Genomic DNA, 22,143 nt, shown 5'->3' with positions numbered 1-22,143 from the left:
TTTGCATTTCTTATACTATTCTCTAGAATATATAAATAGGTAGGTGATTTGAATACAGTAGTGCTTAACCTTTACAAGTTTGACTTCAAATGAATTCAAGATTGTTTTACACACATTTGCAGTGGTAAGTTTTAGAACCTCATATGGTTATAAAACCCATTTTACCAGATACATGTCCTTGGCAATACACTATTGATGTCCTCTCTTCATAGGTGCTGCATGCCTCACTTGTGCTCAGTATTATCCTGTGGCACTGGGCACTGGCTTCTGATAATGCACTATATAGATGGTGTAAGTGAATAAGTAGATGGTTCAAGCCTATCACTGCTTAAAATAGCGTGGACTGTCATTACTATTATATATATATATATATATATATATATATATATATATACTATTATAAAATCTGCAGGCCACCTTCGGCCTATTGATTTTACCAGTGGCCACTATCTAGCAATGGCATTTACAAAACTGTAAATGATCGGTGAGTGGAAAGAGCGATGTCCAAGGCTTTAGAGTCAGTTTGATTAATTCATTGATAGTTATCATTTATGATTTGTGTTGTTATTATGAATGGTTGTATGTTTAACTGTGAGGTTTCTCACATACCAGAAAATCTTTCAGTTCTGTGCATTTTCAGAATGCTTTCCTGATAGTCACAATATTTTTTGTGACAATAGGAGTTTTTGTAAAACTAGAAAATATATTTAAGGATCGGAACTTTTTGAAGAGCTTGATCCCATTTATGAACATTTTTTAGATCGGTGTTTGGTATTTTCTTTGCCTCTTTAATTACTACTATGTAATGTGGTTTCTAAGTAATTTGATTGGAGCTAATTTAGGATAAGGCATTTGAGGATAGGCGAGCATGACTCGCATGCTCCAATTGAATTAAGTGATTTAAGGAGCAACTATTGGCCTGGATAGAGACAGGTAAAATGATGTAATTGGTTAAGAAGCTACATCTCATCTTGATATGTGTTGAGGCTGGTTGGTTACTATTTATTAGTGAAAATAGCACATTTATCCATTTATGATCATTTTATGTGACAAAGGGAGCTTTTGCCAATTCAAAGAATATATTTAAGTCTCAGAACATTTTGAAGAGCCCGATTCTACTTATGAATAGTTTTTAGATCACTGTTTTAACTACTATTCTATGTGGTTGTTCAGTATTATGACTGGAGATAATTTAGGTTAAGGAACTTGAGGATAGGCGAGCGCGACTTGCATTCCCCAATTAAATAAAATGATTTCAGGAGCTATTATTGGTCTGGCCAGAAACAGGAAAAATTATGTAATTGGTTGAAAAGGGCCATCTCATTTTAATATACACTGGGATTGGTTATTCATAATTTATTAACAAAAGTAACACGGTTATCCATTTCCGATCTGAAGAAGGCTTGTCTAGCCGATAGCGCTTATTGGACTTTTTGTGTGTTTACTTCGCATTTATGTTCGAAGATTTTATCCATTAAAGAGGTTTTTATAAGTTTTTATTAGAAGACCGTGGTGGTTATCGAAGTTTTTGTTTCTACTGTGGTTTTGTTTTCTTCGATACCTTCAACAGTGCAACTCAGGTTTTTATTGGATTCATGTCCTACAAGGTAGGTCATCTATGCACTTTATAATATGAAAGTGCTGTAAACTTTTCAAGGATGTTCTTCATGAAATGACTGATATGTGTATTTCAATGGCGACCATGATAGTTATTCATCTGTCTGATATCTGTCCTGGCCTATGTTCAAAAATGATATGATTCAAATGTTTATTATGTCATTCATCATTCACATGCATTACCTATTCTCAAGATAATTAAGCTCTATATTGCACGTCTTCATCAGGACATGTATTTATCACTGCAGTTATTTTTGTCACACTACACAGCTTATTGGCAGATGAGGGATTCCATAAACATTTCTTACTGTATGGTATGCTGCCACACCATCAGAAACTATAATTGGTCCTCTGTTACAAAACATTCTAGAGTGTTGCTGCTCTTGAACTGCTATTATGTTACTGTTCCTTGTAATTCTGTTTGAGCATGCCCAGTGTAATGATGTCGGAGACATTTTCAATGACATGTCATCAGATCTGTGTTGTCATTTATTACTTATGTATGTTGTGTGTTATTAGATTACCATTTAGCATTTACATAACTATATAACACTTGCTTGTCTGTTACATGTTTGTAGGTGATGAACCCCTTTCTTATGGGTGACACTGTCATTTATTTGCAAAAACATGTCCACTTCTGATGTACCTGACATTACAGCTGTAAGGTCCATTTGTTCTTGTGTATACATGCTAAGGTGGAGTATACAGCAGTAGTGTTAGCTTGCATACATAAATTCCCTGAATATCCATATCATGTGCAATAAGTGCCGTCTATGAATTCATCCCATAATGTGTCTTCTGTTCTTGCTGTTATCTCAACTCCGCATTTAATTATCATATATATCGCATTGTCACTCCTGTTTGTTTATTACATACTGCAGCTTTATACTCCCATCACATCCTTTATTAGCATGTCTGTTTTTATGTGCATAACGGCAGTATTGTCATTGACTTTAATTATCATTATATCAATATTGCGGCTTTAATTTAGAAATCCTTCTTATACACTTCATCACATTTGCCTGTGGTATATGAATACACTTTACACACGTCTGCCACATTAATGAATTATACTGAAATTACGGTAGCTAGTAGCTGTAGTATAGTCCAGATATAGGTTTGCTGCACCTATGTCTGTTTGTAATGCCTACTTGTTCGGAACATGGTTTCCAGGACATCTTGGATTGGAAGGGGCCTTTCTTGCACTCTAGTGAGAGGAATGTGTTAACTGGAACTTGCCTGGTGAAGGGTGCTTGGCCTAGGGCTTGGAGTAAGCATCCTCATTGATCCTTTTGAACTTTTTTAAAATTTATTTTCAGGTTTTTTGCTTCTGGTATTTAAGCCCTGCATTTGAGCAGGTTTCTGCTTGTTTGTACCAAGCTGAACTAAGGTGGGCTACCAGCCAATACTCGGAGCTCAGATACCAGATGACTAGAGGCTTCTGAGCTTCCCAAAAACCATGTTACCTGTTTTTTTTTTTTTTTTTTTTGCTTATTTATACTATTTACTACACTTTGTCTGCTGCCTACTTTAATACTGTATTTATATACTGTGTACTAAACTACACTGTTGTACTGCAATTATCTGCCTTACTTTGCCTGTTAAATCATATTTTATTGCCGTTTTCACTGTTTACAAAGCACTTTTTGCTATTTTCACTGTTTGTTAACTATTTGCTGATACATTTCACTGTTGCAAAGCAATCTGTTCTGCTTGTTCTGGTTTTCCCACCAAACAGTGTTAAAATAACTCATTTGTTAGGTGTTTAAAACATTCTTTAGAGTCTCCTTGCTGATGTTTTGCTGTTTTAAACATTTTTTAGTGTCTTACTGATATTTTGTCTGCTGTGTTAAACATTCTGTAGTGTTTCCTGCTGAAACTAGGGTAGCTAGTAGCTGTAGCATAGTCCAAAAACAGACTTGCTGCATCTGGGTCTGTTTGTAGTGGCTGTTTGTTCTGAACAAGTTTTCCAGGACATCTTGGATTGGAGGGAGCCTTTCTGCACTCTAGTGAGAGGAGTGTGCTGATTGGAACCTGTCTGGTGAAGGGTGGTTGTTTTAGGGCTTGGAGTAAGCATCCTCACTGGTCCTTTTGAACCTTTTTAAAGTTTTTTTTTTTTTTACGTTTTAGCTTCTGGTATTTAAGCTCTGCTTTTGAGCAGGTTTCTGCTTGTTTGCACATCATGTAGCACTGTGCACTGCTGATCAATTGTGCACCTTAGCTGAACACATACATTTAATAATTTTTCCCTTAGATACAGCTGTAGCACATTAGTGTAGCCCTCATACTTACTACTTTCCTGGTCAAAGAAATACTGCTAGTGAGCTACCTATTAAACCAACAGCAAAAAAAAACAAAAAAAAAAAAAACAGGCAGAAACATCCATCCACTGAGCTCCTCCTTGATCGATCCTAAATAGCCCCCCTTAGTGATAACAGTCTTCAACCTAGCATTATGGACAGTTGGAGTACTCTTATTTCTCCTGCCAACCTTGTTGACTTGGGCCTCATGAGGTAGTGCAGCAATTGCCTCATGCACACCAACAACCCTCAACTAATAATTCACTCTAGTACAGAGTGTGAGAGATGTATCTGCACCAGGAATCGTGAATCCATTCTCTCTCGCACTCAAAACAGTAACACGGAAGAGGATGTCAACTCACCCCACCCCCACTACATATGCAATACCATCCATTACTCATACACATAGTACCCATTAAACACAAAAATTAACTACGTGGAGGTTCTCTTAAAAAACTTACCGAAACTCCAGAGACCTCCAAAACACAAGACTGCTACAACTAACAAAGTTCTCACAGCACCTATGACACATAGTAACACCAGTGTCTCATCTACCAAGCCCAAAAGGCATAACACTCAAAAAAAAATGTTTTTGTCATTGGAGACTCAATAGTGAGACACACGGATGGCCCACGCAACAGGCTGGACAAGGAGAAAGTCACTATCAGCTGCCTGTCCAATGTCTGTATTCATCAGATTATCCATGGACTCAGGTCTCTCAGCAACAAGTACCATTATGGCTCTGTCATAGTTCATGTTGGAGTGAATGACCTGAGATGTACCTCACTGGACTATATGAAGAGAGAAGCGATTGAGCTCTCTGAGTATGTGTCCCAGGCAAGTATGTCCCTAACCTTGAGCAGCAACTACCCTCACTTAGAATGATGCCACCGTATAAATAAAAAAGGATTGGTTTTAATAATTGCCTTAGTTTTTGGTATCATTAAAAGGGGATCCAGTTCTTGTCAGCCTGGGAAGCCATGGTCGCCAAACCTCACTGCTTTGTCAGAGATGGTTTGCACCTGGCACCTCTAGACTTTTGGCTGCTGGGAAAGGCTTTTGCCTCCTCCATAGTGCTTTTTTTAGGCATGGTCTTGAAAACAAACTTACAAATGTGAAATTTGCCAATCATAACAAAATAAGAGTCATGCTGCTAAACGCTACGAGCTTAAACCAAAAACAGCACACCCTGGAAGCACTTCTATCACTGGAAGATGTAGATGTCTGTGCAGTCACAGAAACCTGGTTTAAGGCCTCAGAGAGTACCCCAGCCTTGCAAGGCTGCAATGCCTTCCATGCCTTCAGATTGCAAAATGAATATGTGCCCAAAGGAGGCAGTGTTTCTATCTATATTAAAGATAAATTCACCTCTTGTCTAGTTAGACTGAACAACTCCATGGAGTTACTCCAAGTTCAGGTTACACTGGGTAAGACCCCCATTCAAGTCATAGTCAGTTATAGATCCCCCTCCATTGGTCATAATGTACACGAAACCTACTTGACTAAACTGGAGACAATCCAAATATTAACGAACATAAATGCGAAGTAAACACACAATTATTCCACAATCAACTGCAAAACCTACACTAGCCCTAACTCACTAGCGCAAAAGTTCCTTGACTTTGTTAACTCAAATGCACTGGAACAAATTGTTCATACTCTAACAAGAGGAACAAACATACTAGATCTGGTCCTCTCTAACATGTCAAACAGATGCACCGCTGCAACTGTCGGACCCTCAATAGTTAAATCTGACCACAAATCAGTCACCCTCAAGCTGGCACTAACACCAAAGGGTGAAATCAGACTACAAAACTTCACCAAGGCAAACTATACCCTCCTAAGTGAAGGTATAAATGCATTCCAAGCTCCAACCCCAGCTGGAAGTGGTAACTACCCTAAATATTTATTTATTTACTTATATTTGTTGACCGGGCTAGTCTAGCTGGAAACATATCCCTTTTCAGTAGAGGCCCGAGGAGAAAAGCTCCAACATGAGTGAATTAATACATTCAAAATATTCTAAAAATGACTAGTTTCACATTACATAATAAGACATGATAAGAAAAAATTAATAAATTGTGAACAATGTAAGGTTTCATTAGAGTAGAAGTAAGAAATAAACAAGTCTTAATGCTTTAGTAGGGTTCATGTGAAGTCAATCAAAATCTGAAGCATTAACTAAAGCCCTGTACAATCTCTTGCATAAGTGTATAGACTTGGCTGTACCAGAAAGAATCAAAGCCAGAGCCCCAAGTAAAAACAAGCTGCCGTGGTGGACATCCAGCATCAACAAACTTTACAATAAAAGCAAAAAGTTGCTATGCAAGAAAACAAAGGTGAGGCCTCAGCAATGGAAACGCACCCTCCTTGGCTTCAACAGGCAAATAAGACAACTTGTCAAATCCTGTAAGGGCATCTTTGAGAAAAACTTAGAAAGCACAGCCAAGGATAACCATAATGCCTTTTACAGCTAGGTCCATAGCCTAAAAGGTAGGAACAAAGCATGTGCAGAACTAGTGACCAACGGTATCACACACACACACACACACACACACACACACACACACACACACACACACACACACACACACACACACACACACACACACACACACACACACACACACACACACACACACACACTGATCCCCACAGAGACAGCAAACCTGTTAGCGGATAGATTTGGTGAAAATTTCACTCCCTTATCCCCTCCAAACTTGTAACAAACCTTCCTCCAATCCCCCCCCCCCCACCCTACATATCTGAGGAGCAGGTCATCAAAGCATTGTTCAAGGCAAAAAACAAAGCCTCTATGGGACCAGATGGTATCCCAGGCTGTCTTCTAAATGGGATAAAAAATGAACTAGCATCAAAATTAAGTACCCTTTTCAATCATAGCCTAACCACAGACTTTATTCCTGCAGAATGGAGAACAGCAACAGTTATTTCCCTCCACAAAGGTGGCCTAGTAACAGACCTGGGGAATTACAGACCCATAAGCCTGACTAACCTCATCTCTAAGGCCACAGAATGTATCATTATGGACCTCATAAATAAAGACATAGGTGACCTCCAAATCCTGGATCCTACCTAATTCGGCTTCATCAAGGGCATGTCCTACCTGTTAAACCTTGTGAATTTCTTTGAAAATATGACTAGTGCAATTCATGAGGGCAAATCTGTGCACACAGCATACCTCAACTTGGCAGAGGCTTTTGACACAATTCCACTCTCAGGAATTACCGATAAACTTAGTAAACTGAATGTAAACCCCCGCTCACAAACTGGACACACTATCAAAGTGGGTGACTCCACATCAACCTGCAGCCCTGTTACCAGTGGGGTGCCACAGGGGTCAGTGCTGGGCCCCCTACTGTTTGGTATATACTTCTCAGAAATTCAGGTCAAAAGTAAGGGGTTGTGGCTGACCAAGTTTGCAGATGACTGCAGACTGGGTGCAATTATTGAATCCCTAAATGATGTCAGTATATTCCACGAAGGTCTTACGCAGACTAACAACTGGTGTCTTAGTCATGGTCTCAAACTGAATGCAAAGAAATGCATCATCATTCCCTTCCACAATAATAATGTCCCTTCACACTATCAAATCTACAACAATACCCTAAGTACCCACAAAGTGGTAAGGGACCTGGGATCACAAGTTGACTTCAACCTTAACTTCGACCACCATGTGTCTACTGCAGTAAGGAAGGCTTGCTATGTAGCACACTTGATTATTAAAGGCATCTCTTTGTGAGCAAAAGAGGTTATAACCCCTCTATACTCAGCACTAATCTGGTCCATAATTGAGTATAACACCCCATTCAGCATGTACTGTACAAAGCACCTGCAACAATTGGAGAGACCTCAGAGGTTTCTAACAAAGAAGATCAAGTGACTCCAGAACGTGCCTTACACAGACCAACTAAAGTCCCTGTCACTATTCTTCTTAGGACAGACTTCTGCCTGGCCTACAGAGCAATCTCAGACCCAAACCTAATTAACCTGCTGCATCTTCATAAATCAAACGGGACTAGAGATAACTGTTCCAGGGACCTAAATATGGCCTGTGACATAAATAGGATATGCTGGGGGGACAGATTTATCTCTCAGCTACTGCCATGACTTTGGAATAGGCTACCAGTTCATGTGAAATAGAGCACCTCTATGACAATGTTCGAGAGGAACCTAGACGAGTGAATGGGGCACTGTAAATTCTTACCAGGGATAGCACCCACAACCCTCCTGGACATGGGCAGTCATTACTGACTAGCATTTCTATGGTATTACATTGGGATGAAAAGGCTAGGCTTGAAATGACCTCCGGGTCAATAGACTAATAATCTCCTATGATCTTATGCAGTATAACACAATTTGTGTACACTTCCACCATGTCACTTCGCCTCCTTCTGTATTCTTTCTCTGTGCTTGCCCATAATATGTCTGGGCTACAGCATTTGCTCATATATGAGCCCTATTGGCAAGCTGTTTTGCTTACGTACCGTGCTCATGCTTACAAGCACCTTGCCATGGCCGTGAACACTATTGCTGGCCACAAAAAGGTGCTTACAAACATGTAGGCAAATTGAGCAGTATGCATATTTGATTAGTGCTGCTACTCATCATGCTAATATGGTTACATCATGTAGGCTTAGTACAGCACCTACACAATTGTTAATGAATCTCAGGGTTTACATTCATCATAATCACTGCTGCAGTAGCCTTAGCTATACGGGTTACATCCTGCTAAATATATAACAGACATCCAGTTTTGATATCTTCAGGGCATTTTCCACACATCCAAATCACTAGTTAGCTCAAGCTGTGCTGACTGAAAAGACAGGTTTGGGCACAAGCCTTTCAGAGGTTTCCTGTGCTACAGGATTTTGAGGCTCAACACTTGCCTAAAGCATTGCTGGGCACATTACGGGCAGCACAGTGGTGCAGCGGTTAATGCTGTCGCCTCACAGCAAGAGGTTCTCCGGTTCGATTCTCGGCTGGGGTGCCTTCTGTGTGAAGTTTGCATGTTCTCCCTGCATTCACGTGGGTTTCTTTCGGGTACTCCGGTTTCTTCCCACATTCTAAAGACATGCTTCTGGAGCATTTCTCCCCGGGCCTCTGCTGAAAACAGGATCTGTGGAACCTAGTCGGACTTTCCCGGTCAACAAATGTTAAATAAAATAAATAAGTTTCCTTCAGGGAAAATACCTCCCGCATCTCCTTTTTTTTTGTGACTGAAACTAAATTTCTTCTGTGAAAATATTCATTATAAGCTTGGAAAAAGTGTTTTTAATGACTGTCATGTGACTTTTAGAAACTTAAAAACAGGTGCGTTGCTTTTTATTTTTGGAGAAAAATAGTTGTTTGAACAAAGTTAAAACTACCTTTTCTTTGGTAAAAGTTGTGTTGTTTTACTTTTGGTGGTTGGAGTAAGTGTTTAGAGTGCTTTTTACTATGTTTTTGCAGAGGAAAGTTACTTTTTTACAACTTACCTGCTTTATGACTACTACTGCCACATACTTCCATGAGAATCAGGCATCTTTTTTCAGCTTAAACATGAAACAGCCTACTGGTTCCTTGGTTCTTCCTTCTTCCTGACACAAAAAGAAGAAAATTACTAAGCAGCTTTTACCTCCACAACACACTATTAAAGTGCATCAGCCACAGATGGGTGACTCTGCTGTGGCAATGTCTAGCTCCTCAGACCATTATTTTTTCCTTGGCTCCCTCTGTTGTACTTCCTTCATTCCCCATGGATCAGTAATTAGACATATCCTCTACAGCTGTTGGAGTTTCCTTGGTGGTCAAGGAAGAGCCAATCTTGTTGGACTTGGGAGAAGGGGCAAGGAATACCCCTCCCCACTACTGCCCAACCCAACAGAATACTTTGTTTATCCCTAGGGAGGTTTTTCATGGCAAAAATTATGTGCATTTCAGAAATTCCTGTCAAAAAGAATGAAAAACTTAAGACATACTGTATTTCATCTCCTGTCTCAGACATTTTGGACAGGTGTGATTTATTGGGTTTAGCTCAGGGTTTAGTTTAGGCTCTTGACCCTTTAAGTTTAGCCGTTTCTAGTAAAAGCAAAAGAGACTCTTCATTTTCAGAAGAGGTTCAAGTTTATGAACCATAGAATGATTGTGATGGGACAAATTCTAGTTTAGCTCCTCACGTTTCTGATTCAGATTTTGAGGAGAGTGTGGCTTCTTCCAGTCCCTTTGAAGAATTCACTTTCTGTGAAACTACTTCCAGAATGAATCAGTTGTTTCATCAGGAATATAATGACATTCCACTGTCTCTGAAGAAGTACTATGATTTATTACAACTGGATTTTCTAGAACCTACTCCTATTCCTCCTGTTCTTTCAACAGTAGAGGATGTTTTTGTCACATCCTGTAACTTATCTGACAGCCAGATTGCTACCCCCCCCCAAAAAAAACAGATAGATTGTATAAAGTTTCTCAAGCTTAAATGTTTCATACATTCATCCTAGACCAGACCCAGCAGCTATTGCTTTAGTGAACCCAGTTGCTGCTAACAATGACAGGAATTTTTTGGTAGATTTCTGAAAGAAATTGTAACCTTCTGTAACACTTATTTTTGGAATTCACAACTCTCAGAGTCAGATATTAAAAATGTAAACACCTTTATTGAATTATCACTTGCAACATAGGCAAATTTACATTTATACAAAAATAATCAAACTGTATTAACAGGTTCATGTTTACAAATATTATACTTCACATATATTGCTATACATCTATCGTATAACCTAAGCTACATTACATAAATTATTCAATTCCTGCCTTTTTAAACAAGAAACTTCTTTATTAAACCATCACTTACAACACAGGAAATCAAACATTTGTATAAATGAAAACAAACCACAGTAACACAATCCTAGTTGCAAGCATTTTACATCACAAACCATACTGATACACTCCCAGGTACAAACATTATCCATCACTTATAATCATTTCACTCAAATGTTATATAGCTCATTAAGTCCTGCTTTCTTTAAAACCTCATCCCTCCACTGGATGTATTGTTCCCACAATTCCCATTTTTCCTAAGTAGTTTGCCCCTACCCTTTTCTAAAGATCTCACTTCCAGTTGTTTTACCTCTGTTACTGTATTCACTATTTCTAGTATAGTTGGTTTTGATTTTGATTTCCATTTTATAGTAATTGCTTTTTTGGCAGCCACCATAATTAGACACAGCAAGGCCTTACCATGTCTAGGCAATTCCAATTCTGTATCATAGCTCAGAAAAATCATCTCCCTTGTCACACCAATCTGCCTACCCAGCATCTCTGACAGCGCATAGCACGGATAATCCTTAAGGCCTGCCAAGTTAACTCACTCCCAGAAAATATATTGCCAATTATCTCTTTCTTCCCCATCACACCACCATTTGCTGTCTTACTGAGGAAAACTTCTCTGGAGTCTACTTAGGGTATAAAAATCTATGTAAACATTTCCAAGCAAAAAATCTTAAATCTTCTAGATTTTGTTGCATATTTGGGAGACATACATATATCCCCCCATTGTTCCTTTGTGAAATGCTTGTCCGATCTCCCTTCCCAATCCTTTCTAACCTCCTTTGATTGATTCTAATAGTTATCATGCAATATTTTATATGCTCTACTAATTATTCCTTTTTTAATGGTAGCTTCTGTTCTCGATTCTACTAAAACCTCTACCAGTGCTGGTCTTTTGTTTAGGACCCCTATTTATTTCTCTTTGCCTATATTCTGTTATCAATCCTTGCTAGGGAAGGTAATCTCTAACCTGCAGTCCAAATAAATTCTTGGCATCTTCCCATTCTATCATCTTTCCCACTCTAATAATTTGCTCACAATAGCTTGGTTCCTTTGTCAGTTTTTCTCCAATAAATTTCAGCTCCCTCTTGCCTATTGTCTGTATCCCTAATTGCAGTCATCTCTATCAGCGGAATTTCCTTTCTCCATTCCCATGTTGGCTTAGTTCTTAGGATACTTCATGCTACTTTATAGATACAATATTCTGTATGGTTATTGTTATTCTCCTTAAAGGCCTGCATCCAAAATCCCAATTTCTCCTTATTTTTTGAGTCCCTCCCCATTTCATCATCATCCCTTTCCACTTTGAATTATAGTTTTCTGCTTGTGCTATGTACAGGAGCCTTAACTGTGTAGCTCTGAAATACCCCTTCAAATCAGGTAATCCAAATCCACCCTGTTCTACTGGAAGAATCATTTTATTCCACTGGACTCTTGCCATCTTCTCCTCCCAGATAAAGTCATTTAGCTGTTTATTAATTGCTATCCACAACTTCTCCTCTGGTTGATAAGTATGTTTCCTCTTCTGAGGAAAACACTTTTTTGTGTAACTTAATTGCTTCTATATCTCAAGTGGCTAGTCACCATTTTAAATGTGCCTATGATTCTGCTGATGCCACTTCCAGGGCTGCTGCCACTAGAACTGTTATGAAGTTTGCTTAGCAACATTCTCAAAACCTTCCAGAATATGTCAAAACTGAAATTTCAAATCCTTACTTGGATAGAGAGTTAGTTTTTGGACCATCTGTAGCATTGGTACATAAAAAGTGTGAAGACAGAGGTAAGCTGATTCAAGGAATCTACATCCTTCTTTAAAAAGCAAAATAAACAAACTCATCAAGCTGCTGGTAAGAAAATATTTAAAAAGCATTGCCACGGAGGCTCCAAAAAGGAGGCCCTCCCCCAGAAAAAAGAACAGTTCTCTTCCCACCTTAGCAAACTCTTAATCCTCCCAGAAAGTCTGAACTTCCATGTCTGTCTTTGGCAACATATAGTTTCACACAGATAGTTCCTGTTTGACCAAACTCCACTTTTCCCTCCTGTCAATCAGCATTTGCTGTCTCAGAAGTGATAGAAGCGGACCCTCCACCTCAGTTAGGAGAAGGGTTTTATTCAAGAATATTTCTGGTGCCAAAGAAAGAAGATTCTGGAGACCACTTCTGGGTCTTTCTTTTCTGGGCCTGTTTGTGATAGTGCCCACGTTCAAAATGTTAGCTCTTCACAACTTGTTATCCCTTATTTCCCATATCAATTTTCTAGTCACCTTACATTTAAAGGATGCATATCATCACATTCCTATAGATCCAGATTTCAGATATTTCTTAAAGTTTTCCTTGTCTGGATCACATTATCAGCCTTTTGCACTACCCTTTGATCTAGTCACTATTCCAAAGGTGTTCACAATGTGTCTGGTTCCTGTGATAGCCTACTGCAGACTGCAAGGTATTCACATTTTCCTTATTTAAATTACTTATCTACCTTTGCAGAGTCCTTCTCAAAGTGTCAGGAATCTCTTACTTGGGAAAGGGATCTCCTGTACAGACTGGTGTTTCAGCAAAACATATAAAAGTCTTGTTTAGCTCCTCACACATTTTTTCCTGGGATATATCCTAGATATCTCTGTTCAAAGAGCTTTTTCTTCAACAGGAAAAGAGTAGATCTGTATCTAGATCTATTCTTGAGTTTTTATCTGACTCAGAATACTGTCTCAGCTAGGGAAACTGTCAGGATTCTGGGTCTCATGGCTTCTGTGATTCTTATCATCCCTCTTGCAAGACTCTGCATGAGGACAATCCGGGGATACCTAAAATCTGTATGGCCATGGCATCAGCATCCCTTGATATTCCTGATTCTAGTTCTGGGATTTGTGAAAACAGAATTTTTTTTTTTGGTGAAGACACCAAATTTATCAGAATCTAGGTCTCTCATTCTCCCTCCCAGCTCCAGCACAGTCTGTAACAACAACTGTCTCAGACTTTGCCAGGGAAGCAGTATCTATGGGGATAAAAGCACAGGGTCTTTGGAACAAAAAAGACAGATGAAAAACACACAAACATAAAATAAATGTTGGCAATTATAAATGCTCCCAACTGTCTCAGTCATCTATGATCCCTGTGACCTCTACAAGTGTTTACAGACAACCACAGATGTAGTGCATAAACAAATGGAGGAGGGGACCCAGGTCTTACCCTTTGCGTAGACTAGTCATAGTATCTTGTGCTATAGCTTTTCAGTGCAGTTTCACACTATGAACATCTTGCATAGTGTCAGAGCAAAACTGTGTGGCAGACAAGCTGAGCAGGACCATAACAGACCCTCACAAATGAAAAATGAATCAGGTTATCTTCCAGAAATTGATCCAGCTGTTGGGAATATCTCAAATACATATTTTTTGCCGCTGATCACAACACTCAATTGGCAAAATTCTGCTTTGGAGTCCATGCAAGAAGGTCTGCAAGACAGATATTTTTTTCTTTTTCTTGGACAAGAATGTTCCTGCATGCTTTTCCACTAGTATCCAAGGTCATTCTGAAGACTGTGGTGACTGTGACGCTCTTCTGGCCCAGGCAACAGTAGTTCTTTCTTCTTTTGGAAATAGCCAGGGTCAATTACCACAAGCTTTCTCACAGACTGGACTTACTTACAAAAGACAAAGGGTGTTTGATACATCCTAACCTTGGACAACTGTCACTGACTGCCTGGATGAGAAAATCTTAATACCTTTTAGGCATCTTTTTTCTGAGAGAGTGCAGCAGGTATAAAGGAAGCATGAAATTCTGGTACAAAAAAAATCATATAGAAGCAAACAGAAAATGTTACCTTGTTGGTGCCAAGAAAGGAACCAGCACCCGTTCAGGCCTAGTGTTTCTCTGGATTCTACATTATTTATTTGAGTTACTATTCTCTGTCTTGTTTTACTCCTCTATTGGTGTTCATTTATCAGTCATTTCAGCATGTCTGTCCATGAATTCCCTTCTTTTAATGCAATCTCATGTGAAAACATGTTTGAAAGTTATGTTGCATACCAAGCCTCAGAGAAAACAGTTGGCTCCTCCTTGGGATCTTAATTTTGTGTTAGAAAAACTAACTCTTGTTCCATTTGAACCACCTCACCAGGCCGACATGATGTTTTAACGTGGTAAACGGTATTACTCATTGTTCTGTCCTCTGGAAGGAGTGTATCTGAACTGCAAGCTCTTATGGTGGGTCAAGCCCATCTCATTTTCCACAAAAAGTTTCCTTAAGAACTAATCCTTTATTTATGCCTAAAGTGGTATCCACATTTGTCAAGCTATCCATCTCCCATTCTTCTTTCCAGAACCTAACAATGAGGGAGAAAGGATACTCTGTGCATTGGATGCCCACAGACAACTTAGGTAGTATCTTAACAGATCAAAATCTTTCAGAGACTTTCATCAGCTGTTCATTTCTTCTGAAAGAAAGAAAACACACAACCTGTGTCAAAACAAACTATTTCCAAATGGTTGTCTCATGCTATTACCTTTTGTTATACATACTACAACAAGACAATTCCACACAGGGTCAAGGCTCATTCTACCATTTATTGTTCCCACAATTTCCATTTATTTCTGTGTAGCCTGTTTCTTCCTTTTCTTCCCTTTGCATCTCTGGCAATTCCCCTTTATTGCTAATGTATCTCCCTACTCTAATATGTGCACAAACTGGTACTAATAAGCAAGTCAATGTGAAGATGCACTCCCAACCTTAATAAACTTTGCTGTGTCTTCTCTCCTTCACTTTACAAGTAGAGCTTGTATTACTACTCAGCCCCTCTGAGGCCTTCACTGATAGTTTTCCACTGCTTGCCTCTCTGGTTTGGCTGGTTTCTTTGCATTGCACCTGGTTCACACTCTTTTTGCTACCCCCCCCCCCCCACCACCACCACCAATACTAAGTCTATATTAGATTCCTGCTGTTTATGGAGCCATCTTTAATTACTAGTCTCCCATCAGGACACAAGTGCTCATCAGCAGTTGCATTCTGCTCACTGGTAAGCCATCAGATACTCATCTGGTGATCCACACTAATCTATCCTTTTCCCAATCAGCTACTGATTGCTTTCACAGCTATCTAACTGCCCGCCAACAATCCATTGTCTGGCATATTGACCTATGTCCTCGACTTCCTGTAACACTCGATGTTCCCCAAGGCTTCATCCTTGGTCCTCTACTATTCTCACTCTTCACCAATGATCTATTCACAGCCACCAAGCATGATTCTCTTATACAGTATGCAAATGACTCCATCCTCATCTTCTCAGCCCCAACTATACCTAAACTTCACAAGATCACACAGGAAGCCTTTTCATCTGTAGAAAGCTAGCTATCTAATGCCCAGTTATTACACAACCCGAGCAAGACTAAACTCCTTATCTTCCAGCCCACTAAATCTAACCCAATTATCCCCCACTTTAATATTCTAGCCAAAGACAATACCGTCATCTCACCAACAGAACACACCAAACTACTTGGTGTTGAGATTGATAACAATCTCAGATTTGACACTCACATTTCTCTTACCATAAAAAAGGTTCACAAAAAAATAGGTACATTGCACAGAAACATACAATTCCTCACCAAGACAGCAAGAATTTCTACTGCCAATTCCCACCTAATGTCCACTTTACTCTACGCCTCTCCTATACTTATCTACCTTAGACAAACAGACCTAAACAAGCTCAAGGCTTGCTACAATAAAATTGCTAAGTTTGCCACTGGTGCATCTTATCGCAGCCACCACTATATCTCACTTAGAGAACTTGAGTGGCTTGAACTCCCTCAACTTCTTCAGCTGAATCAACTCTCTCTCACCCACAAGTTAGTAAACCATCCTCTTAAAGTCCCATCCCTTCTAAACCTTCTCCAGCCCTACTGCTCCACTAGACCACTACACTCCAGCAGCAAAAATCTACTTCTAGTGACCAAACCCAAGAACTCAGTGGGAGAAGCACTATTCTCCTGCATCATATCCAGATTATGGAACAATCCCCCCCCCCCCATAACCACACTACCTTCTTGCAATCACTTCAAGACTGCACTAAAACTCACTTAAAAAGTCTCTGGTTATGTCCATCCCGATTAGTAACCCTCCTTTTACCTCCCTTCCCCTAGCCACCCTGCATCACATCGTCTCATCATTGGATTCCTTCCTCTGCAGGCTTTAGCTCGCCTTTTACCCTCCCCTTCCCTCCTCATCAATCTCTCAGACCTGTTATAACATGCTTAACTACCTCACTTCATCTCAACTCCAAATACATATCCAACTGACTTACACCTAGCTTCCTCTCACTACCATGTATACTACTCACTCAGTCTCCTCTCTTACTCCTCTATCTTCCCCTTCCATCTCATTAGCCCTTCTAGCTTGTTCCACCTTCATGTGGAGCTTCTGCTTTATATCTGCTTGAGTTTAGTGCAATATTTGTATATAAGATTTAGGTAGATGAGTTTAGAATAGTATCCGTTTGAGCTTAGTACTATCTGTATGTACAACCTACCTCTATTCCTAGCCTCTAGCTAGATATTGGTATATCTGTTCATAACTATGTTTCATATTGTATGTATAGCTAATGTTTGCTGCAGTATGTATTATTTGCTGTTGTATGTATATTCAGTTGTTCTTCATGTACTCTGCTGCTCATTTATTGTTCTGTGGAGCTTTTCTCCCCAGCCCTCCACTGAAAAAGGACCTGTGTCCAGTTAGAATATTCTGGTAAACAAATGTCAATAAATAAATAAATAAATTCCCTTTTCTAAAGATCCCTCTTCCTCTTCTTTTACCGATTGTATAATAGTCAGTACTTGAAATACCGTTGCTTTTGACTTTGATTTCAATTTTCTAGTAATTGCTTTTTTGGCAGCCAGAAGAACTAAACTTTGATCTTTTATGCCGTTAAGTAAAAGCAAACTAAGAATAATTTATCCATGTATATTATTTACTGAAATTGAAATCTAGCAATCTGCTGTAAAGCAAGTGGGCATATTTTCAAGCATTCATTAGTTCACAAGGATGTTTTTTAAGTTTTCAATGTATCTTTTAAAGAATGGGGAGACAAGACATTACAAATAGAAAGACATGAAATCAGAAATACAACTCAGAAGCCGTACTGTTCACTTACGAAACAAAGCAAACAAAATTAACGTGAAGTTGAATTTGTAACTCTAATAGGGGACATTATATTATGCTTCCAGTCCTGTCAATTTTATGGAAAAATTATTAACAAAAATTAAGAGGAAATGCATGAGGCAAGATAAGAAGAATCCTTGAAAATACTACCAAATGATGGGTATTCTCATGGTAATGCAAAGAAATGTTAGTACAAAGCATTGTTTGCTTTCTAGTTTATATGACTGTATTTGGTAAAAAGTTTTACCTGATTTTGTTATGCATGTGATCATTGCTGCTTCAGAGGTGACATTCTCAAAAGAGTTGTGTATCATCTGATTCTCATACCAATGCAATTTATTAGGCGTTTAAAGAGACAAATACTCATTACCGTTCATTACTCTACATGGATCACTCCCCCCAAAAAAGAACACAAAAATAACAATTTACTTGAGCTCTGTTCTGGATTATCTATTTGTTTTGTTAGCTTATTTACTATTTGTCTTGGACGTCCCTATACCAGTGACATGAACTCTACTGCTGCCATGTGTTTTATTTTATTTTTATATTGTTTGCCCTCTGCCGCCTACTGACCATTAGACCCTCTCCCAGTCAGTTAGCCATACACAGAAGTGGCATCTGTCTGAGAGGGATTATCATTTTGGCAGCCATCAGGGGTTGCTATTTTTTTCATTTGGTTTAACCTCACTTTGCAAACCCAACAATATGTCCAGGGTTCAGTGTGGAATGAGTGTCAGCAAGAGTGTATCACTTGTCTCTGTGAGTGATGTAAACCCTCAGGATGTCTTTTCCCCTTTGAATCCAGTGCTTCTTTGGGGTCTCAGGACATCACGGTGGACTCAGCCACGAGAAAGTGTGCCTGGGCATGTGCTTTTATACTCTCCTACTGAGGAGAGGTAAACAAGTAAAGCCACTTCAGTCATATACTCCTCCACAGCAGTTCCATCAGGCACCTGGGGCACTAATTGAACTTGAGTCACCTAGACTGTAATTAAGGTTTTAGCTTGCCAGTGAAACTGGCTGGCATATATTTTATTCAGAATCAAGTATTACAAGAAAATATATTTCATTCTGTCTGTTTACTCATTTGTAGTGCTACTTACTCTGTTAATTCATTCCTAATTCTCTGGTAACTTTTACATAAGAAGATTGTGCTAGCTCTATGGCATACAAGAATGGATCTCTGACTATGAATCAGCTGACCTGAGCTCATTTAGTGGCAATGGTAGTAGAAGAATTGTCTGAAGAATGATAAATGTGATGCTGCTGTTAGATGACACATCCTGGGGAGAGGGTGGAAAAGTGTGTGTTCTAGGGGAGCAAATCATGCTACTCATTTTGTAGCAGAAATTGGAGAACCCATTGGGAAATATTAACTGTCTAGAGGGGCTGGGTCAACACCTGCTGAAATGTTAAGGACCATAACTATAACCTTTGAAGTAGCAGAACTGAAAGAGTGATCATGAATTACATGTTTGAGGTTTGAATATCTCAAGAGAATTCCACCTGCTCTGAAATACAATGATCTATCTTGGAATTAGTATGTATTTATGTGTGTGTGTATACACACACACATATATATATATATATATATATATATATATATATATATATATACACACACATACATACATACATGCATACATACATACATACATATATCGTCTCCTATTGAAATGTTGGCACTTGTAATGCTGAGTGCCAATACATTTAAAAAACCAAAAAAAACAGAAAGTGCAGCAGAAGAGTGAATCTCAAACACCTCGCTTTTCCTTTAAATTATTTTTTGCAGGGGGTGGTGCTAAAGTTATATATAGCAACTCCAAGACCACCATACCTGGAGAAAAGGGAATATTAAAAGAAATGGCCATCTCGGATTTAGTTTATGTAAGTTTGCTTTTTCGGCCATTCAATCTCCATATTTCTGGACTTGCTGAAGAGGGTCCCCACATTTCAAATGGTTACCAATATATGTAGACATGGTCTGGTACCCATAGTGTCTCACACTGGTGATACAGAGGAAGCCCCATGCAAAAGTGCTTTACAGATGTAACAGTGAGCTTTGCAAATTGCTGTTTATTTTTCAGACTGCTGCAACTAGCAGGCTTGGGTAATGCATTTCTTCTAGACAGCCAGACAGGGCTTTCACTGAAGGACGGTTACTTCTCTGAGTGAGTCACACTCCCAAACTATATCTACTACATGTCTTGCCCTGAAATATCTGGGAAAGGCATTAAAGGGTATTAAAAGAATACAGCAAAAAATGCAAATCTTCACCCAGTGATAGCTCATCACCACTTCTGTTTTGACCTTACCAGCAAAGTTTACAACCAACCAGTACAGGAAAATAAAGAGATTAAAGGGTGGTCAGATTGGCTGGATAGTTCAACCTTGAGGATCCCCAATGTCTGTAGTATGTATATATATATATATATATATATATATATATATATATATATATATATATATATATATATATATCTATACACACACACACACACACACATATATATATATGTATATATATATATATATATATATATATATATAGATATAGATATATACCCACATCTATATATCTATTTTGCATATATACATGCACGCACACACACACACACACACACATATATATATATATATATATATATGAAACACCCAGGCGATAGTACCAAGATAGATGTAAAGAAACAAATCCCAACCCAGAGCTACGAGTATGCAACTATCGTAGAAAGCAAACTGCTGATGAAAGTGTTCAAATGCAAGTGGTAATGCAACAATAAAACAGTCAATGGTACTTCCAGGTATGTACCCAAACAAATGGACCATACAGCGATGGTATACCAGCCGTCCAAAAAGTGCTGAAAAGCTGAAGACAAGGCACTAGCTTGAGCACAACTGCACTGTTCCTAATAGCTGTCAGCTTTTTAAACCATCCAAAGTAGACCAACTGTCGGGCCGTTAAAAAACGCTAAGAAAAATAGAACGGTAACTGTAGACTCTAATAATTCATTAAATTGAATCACCGTAGGAAAAGTTCTGCGTAGATTGACCACTTCATACGAAATACTAAAACCATAGACCATTCGGTCCAACGACTAGGCTTAAAATGGCCAACAAGGGCAGCTAGCCTAGTACTACTTATGTGTGTGTGTGTGTGTGTGTATATATATATATATATATATATATGTATCCATATATGGCTTCCCTTCACAAGCTTGAAGTTTCAAAACTTCCAACTGCAAATGGTCAAGACCATAAGATCAAAGTTCTGAAACTTCGAACGTTCAAACGTTTTGAATGGAGACTGCCATACAGTGCAGAATGGGACATTTACCATTGTCCTCACTGTAGTGCGATCTCAGAGTTGGTATATTTATTTAGCAAGGGGTGTTGGGGTCGCAGGGGGGCTTGCTCCCTGCAAAAAACGTAAAAATGTTTTTTTTTTGTTTTTATTTTTTTTATTACAAGTTTGAAGTTTCAGAACTTTGATCTTATGATCATTTGCAGTTGAAGCTTTTGAAATTTTGAGCTTGTGAAGTAGATCCATATGTACATATATATCATCATCATCATCTTCTTCTTTCGGCTGCTCCTGTTAGGGGTCACCACAGCAGATCACCGGTTTCCATTTCTTCCTGTCCTCTGCATCTTGCTCTGTCACACCAACCACCTGCATGTCCTCTCTCACCACATCCATAAACCTTATCTTAGGCCTTCCTCATTTCCTGTTACCTGGTAGCTTCATCCTTAGCATCTTTTTCCCAAAATACTCAGCATCCCTCCTCAGCACATGTCCAAACCAACATAATCGTGCCTCTCTGGCTTTGTCTCCAAACCTTCCAACCTGGGCTGACCCTCTAATATACTTATACCTAATCCTGTCCACCCTCGTCACACCCAGTACAAATCTTAACATCTTTAATTCTGCCACATCCAGTTCAAACTCCTGCCTATTTGTCAATGCCACTGTCTCCAACCCATATAACACAGCTGGTCTCACTACCCTCTTGTAGACCTTCCCTTTCACTCTTACAGGTACTCGTCTGTCACAAATCACTCCTGACACTCTTCTCCACCCACTCCATCCTGCCTGTACTTTCTTCTTCACCTCTCTTCCACACTCACCATTACTCTGAACTATTGACCCCAAGTATTTAAATTCATCCACCTTCACCACCTCTACTCCTTGCATCCTCACCATTCCTCTATCCTCCCTCTCATTCACACACATATATTCTGTCTTAGTCCTGCTGAC

This window comes from Protopterus annectens, chromosome 1.part2 (assembly GCF_019279795.1).
Source record: "Protopterus annectens isolate FY-2018-M chromosome 1.part2, PAN1.0, whole genome shotgun sequence".
Lineage (NCBI taxonomy): Eukaryota > Metazoa > Chordata > Ceratodontiformes > Protopteridae > Protopterus > Protopterus annectens.
This window is presented reverse-complemented; position numbering follows the sequence as displayed.